We start from the raw sequence: 9,820 nt of genomic DNA on the forward strand, positions 1-9,820 counted from the left end.
ATTGATGCATCTCTATGACAGACTGGAACAATACATGTGATAACAGTGTCCGATGCAACCGCCTTCGTCCTACCAGGAAAAGCATAAAAACAAGCCTGGCCTCCCCCTCTAGGGCGATCTCTCCCCGCCTAACCTGCACCCCTTGCTGGCAGTGCAGGTGGAGCAACAACCATGGCCTATGAACCCTATGGAATCCGTGGAGCCTGTGTAGTCTGTGGAGGTGCACCCCTCCTGATTCTTGGGCAGTCCCTCACCATATATTTGGTATAACCATACTCGAAACAAGCTCTTGATAGGCACGACTGCTAAAACTGACCCTGGCCTGGTCGGCTAGACTGACCGCTAAAGGCACCCCGTGCAGGAGGTGCACTGGAAAGTGGTTGAGCAAAATGGGCAACTTGGGACCTCGTAATAGCCGGAGCACTGCTAGTAGCTGGGAGTTCTGAATGAACTGGGTGGCCCACATAGCCTCTGCCATGACGGGCTACAACCGGAGCACTGGCACCACTATATCCTCCTGAATCTCGAGGCCTCTTGGCCTCCCTGTCCTCCCTCTCTCAGCCCTGCATACTCTCCAACCTCAGAGCAATCTCTACAACCTGCTGAAACGGGGTAACCGTCTCCAACTCTCGAGCCATGCTGAATCTAAAACCATAACTTAGCCCCTTGATGAATCTGCGGACTCGCTCTCTGACTGTAGAAACCAAGGTAGGTGCATGTCGGGACAACTCACTGAATCTGATATCATACTCTGACACTAACATAGTCCCCTGATTCAGCTGCTTAAACTCTGTGCACCATGGATCCCGAAGGGTTTGGGGAACAAACTCTCTCAAAAACATCTTTGAAAACTGAGCCTAAGTGAGTGGGGTTGCATCAGCTGGTCTACCCTCTTCGTAAGCCTGCCACCACCTATACGATGCGCCTAACAGTTGAAATGTAGTAAAAGAAACTCCATTCACCTCCACAATACCCATGGTGCAGAGAATACGGTGGCACTTCTCTAGAAAACCCTATGCATCCTTGGTAGCTGTGCCACTGAAGGTAGGAGGATCATACTTCTTGAACCTCTCAAGTCTCCTCTGCTCCTCCTCAGATGCCTCTGGCCTGACCTCAGGTTGAACCGGTATAACGGGTTGTGCTGGCATGACACCCGGGACCTGATCAATGTGGACCCGCTTCTCTAGGGTTAGGGCCGCGGGAGTCTGAGCTCCTAACCCACCCTGAGATATAGCCGGTGCAAGTGGAATCAATCCCGCTTGATCTAGAGAGCCGAACATTCTCAAAAACTATGCTAAGGTCTCCTGAAGTCCAGGGGTAGCAACAGGCGCCTCGGGTGCCTGTCCCCCAACCTGAGCTATTGGTGGCTCCTCAGTCGATGCTCGGGTAGGTGCTCGGGCTGCAACACGTGCCCCTCCTCGAACTCTACCCCTACCTCGACCTCTCATGGCTCTAGCAGAGGGCACGGGTGTCTGATCATCTGATCCAGCAGTGCATGTCCTTACCATCTATAAGAGAATAGAAAGACGAAGACTCATATTTCAAAATCAACAAATTCGCACGATAAGGAATCAAAGAAGTGGAATTTTCCTAACAGATCCATAGCCTCTCGAAGATAAGTACAGACGTCTCTATACCGATCCAAAAGACTCTACTAAACTTGCTTATGAATCGTAACACCTATGATCCTAGAGCGCTGATACCACCTTAGGATGTCGTGATGGCACCTAGTCTATAAGACTAGGTAAACCTAACATACATCAAGATTTAGCAAAAATAACAATTTAAATATCAACTTAAACTGGTAATCTATCATAGTGAAACCAAATAGATACAACTGTCAATAATCTCCCAAAACCTGGTGGAACTGAGTCATAAACTCTGCAGAGAGTGCACAAGTAACTTCGAGGCCTGCGAACATCGGGCAGGTGTACCTTGAAGTCTCTGAAAATAACTGATTAGTGACAAGGCCAGCCAAGGCACCCACTAGGACAAGAAAAATTAACAGAGTATAATATAGTCTAGTGACGGAAAGCGAGGAAATGAATGACAACAAAGCAGTACAATAATGTAGGCTAACAACGGAATGTAAGGCAATAAAGGCAACAAAGAGTGAACACATGATAGGAACAAAAAATGATCAAACACATGATAGGGGAAACAAGTGATCTAGTACCGTAAAAATATAAGTAAAAATAATGAAGAAAAGATAACGACTATTCTAAATCAACAAGCATTTTGAACATGGAATGCACAACAAGAATCACAACCGAGGTACCACAGCTCACAATCTCATTTCACAAGTCACAATCACAATCTTTCTTATATCACCCCGTGAACCTTGTATTTATTTTAAAATATTTTCCCGAAATAACTACATGCGTTTTAGCCCCCTTATCTCGCTGTGTGGCTTCAAGTTATTCTCTTACTAGCAACACGCATATAAATTCCACCTTATCTCACCGCATGCGTATCAACCCCTATCCTTATACCACTGCATGCGTATCAATAACACAACACAATAATCAATTCGTACCACACATGCCCATATTCCACAACACTTGCTAAAAATCAACAATACAGATGTTACCATAACATATAGCCCATGGCTCAACCAACAATGTGAACAAGAATCTCAATTATAACAAAATAAATGAGGAACACTCAATAAGGAAAGATATCTTAATAATCAACAACTTCAAATAAGAATAATTCAATAATAAAAGAGGTAACGAAACAATAAGAGAGGTAGCAACTTCAACTAAAGCATATAAGAGCAAACTTGACAATAAAAGAGAGAACATATGCTAACAACGTCAAATAGAGCATGTGAGAGCAAATTCAACAATGGGAGATCTAACATCTTATGACAATTTCAATTAAATGCGTGGAAGAAAGCTAAGAGTCTAAACCAGTCAAAATACCACATATAAGCTCATGTACACACTCGTCACCTCAGGTATACATCTTTCACGTAATTTAAATAACACAATCAACCCAAATCATAAGGAGTAGTCCCCCCCCCCCAAAGCTAGACAAGATACTTACCTCAACTAGGCCAAATCAACACTAAAAAATAGCCTTTTCCTTAAATTCCGCCTCCACACGGCTCAAATCTAACAAAATATGACTTAATAACATCAACCAATGCAAGAGAAACTAATTTCAATCAATAAAAGTATGATCTTTACACAATTTCCCAAAAGTCAACAAAAGTCAACCCCGGGCTCGCCCGATCAAAACTCGAGTCCAAGGGTAGATCTTAACTACCCATAACTCACGAGTCTATATATGCATTTTGTTTACAAATTCGAGTCTAATTCAACTCTCAAAACCCAAATTTTTATTTTTTAAAACTTAGACAAAAATCCCCAAAATTGCTCTTTGATTCTCATAAATTTGATGTTAAATCTCATATATAATCATGTAATATAGTTGAAAATTAAGTAGAATTACTTACCCAATAATTGTATGTGAAAATTCCCTCTCCAAATTGCCTCCTACCGAGACTAGGGTTCTAAAATTAAAGAAAATGAGGTGAAATCCCGACTTTCCTACCCTTTGTCCATTGGTTCACAATTGCGAACCCTTGCAATTGCGAAGAATGTCTTTCAATTGCGGCCACTGACAGCTTAAGGGGGAAGTCGTAAATGCGACATTGGCCTTGCATTTGCGAAGTCTGTCCCCATCGCAAATGCGACAAAATTATCGCAAATGCGATACTATCCAGTCTAGCCTATTTCTCGCAAATGCGATCAAGGCATCGCAAATGCGATACCTGAGGCCCCTATGCTATGATCACATTTGCGATGCTGGTATTCGCAATTGCGACATCAGAGACACCAGCATACTAACAACCTAATTCAGTTTAAAACTATTCTGAAACACTTCTGAAACTCGCCCGAGCCCTCGGGGCTCCAAACCAAGCATCCACACAAGTCTATAAACATCATACGAACTCGCTCGCGTGATCAAAATACCAAAATAACATCTAGAACCACGAATTGGATATCAAAACGCATGAATTTCTAAAGAAAACTCAAGAACCTTTAGAATTGCAACCAAGCGTCCGAATCCTATCAAACCAACTTCAATGATACAAAATTTTGTAGACAAGTAATAAATATCAAAACGGACCTATACAAAGTCCCAAAACCAAATTCTGAACCCTATGGACACAAAGTCAACCTACGGTTAAACTTAGGGAAACTTCTAAACCTCAAGTTGCCAACTTTTGGCAAAACAAGTCAAATCAACCAAGGGACCTCCGAATTCGATTCCGGGCATACGCCCATGTCCAAATCACGATACGAGCCTATCGGCGCCATCAAAACACCGTTCCGGGATTATTTTCATAAAAGTAAACTTCGGTCAACATTTCCAACTTAGGCTTCTAAACCAAGAACTAAAGGGTCCAAATCAATCTAGAACCTTCCCGGAATGAAATTACTCAATCCCGTAAGTCATAAAACCACAAATACACATGTGTGAAGCATCAAAAGGGGAAACGGGGCTGAAATATACAAAATGACCGGTCGGGTTGTTACAACCCGGCTATGCCAATCCCTCCACCGCTCACCTCGTACCTTGATCAACAGGCCCTGATAACGAAACTAAGGGTCTTGGTGAGGTTGGAACTCCTCTCACCCTATCTACTATTGGTGGAACTGAAATAGTTCGAACGGGTGACTCATATGGATCCTCAGACATATCCTCCTCAATAGAAACCATGATCTCCGACGGATTTGACTTAATATTATACGTTATACCTTATTTTACCACTTCCGTAGCCTTCTGACCTGTACTAGCGGGTGTCGCCAGTCTAGTGTCTACCCTCGAAGCCATACCCATACTCCTACTAACCGGGGTCTTTCTCATCATAAGCATCGCTGCAATTCAAAACTGAAAAATAGGATTAGGAACGAATTTCCTATGACTCGGCTCTATCGCACGATCTAGATCACAAATGAATGAGATAGTCCTAAATGTGATGGATCCTCCTGTTTATATGTATGCCGCGATACATACCCATAAACTAGACTTTGCCAGACACAGCTTTGTAGACTCCCTAGGACGACCTGCTCTGATACCACTTTTGTCTCGCCTCAAACCTCATTGGGATGGACAGGCACTCATAAGCCTCTATAGGCCCGAGAGAATGAGTCCTTGACCCATGCTTAGCATGTGCATACCATGATTTGAACATATAAATACCAAGTAAGAGCAGAAACACTTTATATTAATGGCCTATAAGATAAGCCCAAAACGTGTACATACAAATTAAAATACTAGCCATTGAGGCTATGACTATTAAGCGCCAAGTTGTAACTATGCCATACCTTAACGTAGGTTTATAAAGCCTCGACTGTACATATGAACAATACTTAGGTCAGGAGAGGGCCCTGCCTTACCCTTAATCCTTATACAATACCAAAACGTATATATATTACTCGGTAAGGCCCTGAACATTATGGAGCTTACCCAAAACATCCAAGTACGCCCTGTGCTCTACTCTAGTGGAGGTCTACTAGCCGGAGTACCCGTGCCTGCTGCATGAAATGCAGCGTCCCTAGCGGGGACGTCAGTACGAAAGAATGTACAAAGTAGGTAAGGCACAAAGTAACATGTAGGAGATGAAAGAATTAATATAAGCACTAATGTACGTATAAAAATACGCCCACCTTCACCTGTACCTTAGTCATTCTATACCATATTTGTAAGCATGTACATATGTCTCATGAATGGTATGGAATTAGCCTCGAAGGCATCCAATGTAAATGGCCAACTAAATATGGCATGAATATGACCGGAGCCAGGCTCAATAGCCCCTGGGATGGTGCAATTATATGAACCCGAGCTAGGCAATAATGGCCCCTGGGATGATGTCAATATCCATGACCCAAGCTAGGCTCGTAGCCCCTGGGATGATGTCAATGCGATCATGTACACATAGCTTATTTTAATGATGCATTTAACTTTTATTACCTTTACTAAGTGATCACATAATCTTTATACATTAAAATCTTATGCACACAAGATATACCAATGATATGTACGATGGAGATCATATACTAAATAGCACCAAACAAATATCAAAACTCCTATGTGGCACAATAAAACTTACTATAGCTATACGAGTGATCATTACATCAAGAATACTTATGTGACTATACTTTGAAGAAGTAGCCTTTTAACTTAAGGCTCAAATATCATAAAACTGGATTTAAGACACACATAAAATGGGGAGTATGAATTACGGAATCAAGCACACTACTCATGAACCATTTACTAGCCAATGTCCCCTCTTTTTTTGAGTGGAAGATCATTAGAGCTCATTTTGTCGGTAGGAGTATCATATGTGTCACTTCATGCCAAAGAATACGGAATCGAATAACCTTACATACCTTTATATTTTACTTAACCGCACGGTGCCGGTTCAACCCGTTAGTATGTCAATCTAAAACAAAAGAAAAGGGACCATTGTTATGCTAGAATTCAATACAAATGAGTGACTAACTTGTCTACAAAATTTCAGACAACACCTCCCCTTATTCTTTTTACTTTCCTCAAATCAAACAACAAGACCAATATGTCCAACATACCAATGATTATATATGCATCAATATCCAACCTTATATCCATCACAATCAATAACAAAAGAGTCCACAAAAGAGTCCCAAAATATTCCGCTATAAGTTATACAATTTGAACTTACGGTTTCCAATCACCGTCCCGTAAGTTATAACTAATATTACATTTAAAATTCTACAGCTAGCTCTTAATTAGGGGTGAAAACAAAACACCATACCCAAGCTGTTACATGATCAAAATACACCCAAAACAGACCCTAAATTAAGCGAAAAAATTGGCATGACATTAAACTCACCGTCCTCAATTCGTTAGCTCGCAAATTCTTAACTAAAACAAGTGTGGTCGCCCCTATTTAAATATAACTAAAAGGGGATGGAATTACATCAACTTACCTTGAATATAACACTTATATCTTGTGGATTCTTTAGGGCTAAGAGTGTTACTCCAACTTGCATTTGAAAGGAGAAGAAGATTCAACTTGCGGCTTGTAACGACCGACCGGTCATTTTGTGTAATTGCATTCTGTTTCCCCTTTTGATACTTCACACATGTGTAATTTTAGCTTTATTACTTACGGGGTTGATTGGTTTTATTTGGAGAAGGTTTTGGGTTGATTTAGACTCTTTGGTTCTTGGCTTAAAAACCTAAGTTAGAAAAGTTGACCAAACATTGACTTTTATTAAAATGATCCAGAACGGTATTTTGATGGCTCTGATAGCTTCGTATCATAATTTTGGATTTGGGCGTATTCCCGGAATCAAATTTGAAAGTTCGTAGGTTGATTTATATTGTTTTATCGAAAGTTGGCAATTTACAATTTAGAAGTTTGACCGTAGGTTGACTTTTGTGTTTTGGGTTCAAAATTTAGTTTTGGGACTTTGAATAGGTCCTTTATGCTATTTAGAACTTGTCTGCAAAATTTGGTGTCAATTGGAGTTGATTTGATAGTATTCGGACGCTTGGTTGCAATTCTAGAAGTTTTTGAACTTTACTTTGAAATTCATGTATTTTGGTGTCCGATTTGTAGTTCTAGATGTTATATTTTTATTTTGATCACGTGAGCGACTTTGTATGATATTTATAGACTTGTGTAGATATTTGGTTAGGAGCCCCAAAGTCTCGAATGAGTTTCAGATGTTTTTCGGAAGGATTAGACTGAAACAGGAATTTGCTAGTGTGCTGGTGCTCTGATGTCGCAATTGCGAGCACCAACATCACAATTGTGAACATGGCAGGGGAGGCTCTGATATCACAATTGCAATAACCTGTTTGCAATTTCGAAGTATGGATCTGGGTAGGACAGTTCGCATTTGCGATGTGTTTGTCTCATTTGTGATGGGAACAGGGTTCGCATTTGCGAAACCACTGTCGCATTTTTCGACTTCCCCTTAAGTCTATCAGTGCCGCATTTGCGAGCTTTCCTTCGCAGTTCGCAATTGTGAACCCAGTGTTGCAATTGCGACACCTTCAACTGAACATAAGGGCTGGAAAGTAGGGATTTAATCTCATTTTTCATATTTTAGAGTCCTAGACTTGGTAGGAGGCAATTTGGAGAGGGGATTTTCATCTACAAATATTGGGTAAGTGATTCTAATCAATTACCAACTATATTTCATGATTATATCTTAGGTTTAACATCAAATTTATTAGAATCAAAGAGAAAAATTGGGGATTTTTGTCAAAGTTTTGAAAAATAAGAATTTGAGTTTTGAGAGTCGATTTGGACTCGGATTTGAAAATAAATTCTGTATATAGACTCGGGGGATTATAGGTAGTCAGAATCTACCGTTGGACTTGAGTTTTAACCGGACGGGCTGGGGGTAAACTTTTATTGACTTTTTAAAAAATGTGTAAAGATCAAAGATTTATCTATTGCAATTAGTTTCTCTTGCATTGTTTGATGTTATTTAGTCATTGTTTGATTAGATTTGAGCCGTGTGGAGGCGAATTTTAGGGGGAAAGCTATATTCGAGGGTTGACTTGGACTAGTTGAGGTAAGTATCTTGTCTAACTTTGTGTGGGAAAACTACCCCATAGGATTTGGGTTGATTGTTCCATTTGTATTATGTGAAAGACGTGTACGTGAGGTGATGAGTCCGTACATGGGCTATAAGTGGTATTTGACCGGTTTAGATTGTTTAGACTCTTTCCATGTATTTAATTAAATTGTCATAATATGTTATATCTTTCATTGTTAATCTACTCTTACATGCTTTATTTGACATTGTTAGCACTTGTTCTATCTCTTACTTGTTATATTTTCTCTCATATGCGTTAGTTGAAGTTGCTACCTCCCTTATTGTCTTGTTACCTCCTGATTGTTGCATTACTCTTACTTGAAGTTGTTATTTCATGGGAATTATCTTCTTGTTGGATTAGTAACATTGAAATTGTGAAAGCTATTATCACATTGAGTGTCACTACCCAAAATCCTAACCTATCGTGATGGCGCCTATCAATGGTACTAGGCAAGCTGATTCTTAAAAATACTTCTAATGTTTCACAAAAGATAAGTCAAAACCTTCTACATGACAGAGTTTTTGTAAAAACAAGAGTTAAACTCAAAATACAGTGCAGAAAAATAGCCCTAAACATCGGGTGTCACCAAGTCATGAGCATCTAAACAACTAGTGTAAGAAACAGTGTCTACAAGAGTATGTGTCAAAATGCCAATACAGAAAAGAAAAGATAACAAGGAAGGAGAGACAAGGACTCTGAACGCTAGCAGCTACCTCGTGAATCTCCGATACTCAACCACGCACGAGATCAACATCCTCCGTGACCAGAAACACCTGGATCTGCACATGAAGTGCAGGGTGTAGCGTGAGTACAACCAACTGAGTAAGTATCAATAATAATTAAGGAACTGAAAGATAGTGACGAGCTATACAAATACAATTCATTTCAGTAATTTCAGCAATGAGAGTAGACATGTTTCAATTCCGGCAATTTAAGTCAAGTCAGTTACACATTACCAAGTTCAGGTAAAACTGGATACAATATTTTCCAGAAATTTCAGAACAATGACATAAATCATCTAAGTGCAGCAACAAATGAAACAAGTGCAACCTCTCAGGGCAACAGTCCCTCAGGCTCTCTCAATAGCTCAACACTCGGCTCTCAGCCCTCAATACTCACACTCAATAGGTACCTGCGCTCACTGGGGGGTGTACAGACTCCAGAGTGGCTCCTACAGCCCAAGCGCTATAATCCGCACGGACAACTCACG

This window comes from Nicotiana tomentosiformis, chromosome 5 (assembly GCF_000390325.3).
Source record: "Nicotiana tomentosiformis chromosome 5, ASM39032v3, whole genome shotgun sequence".
In the NCBI taxonomy this organism is placed as follows: Eukaryota; Viridiplantae; Streptophyta; class Magnoliopsida; order Solanales; family Solanaceae; genus Nicotiana; species Nicotiana tomentosiformis.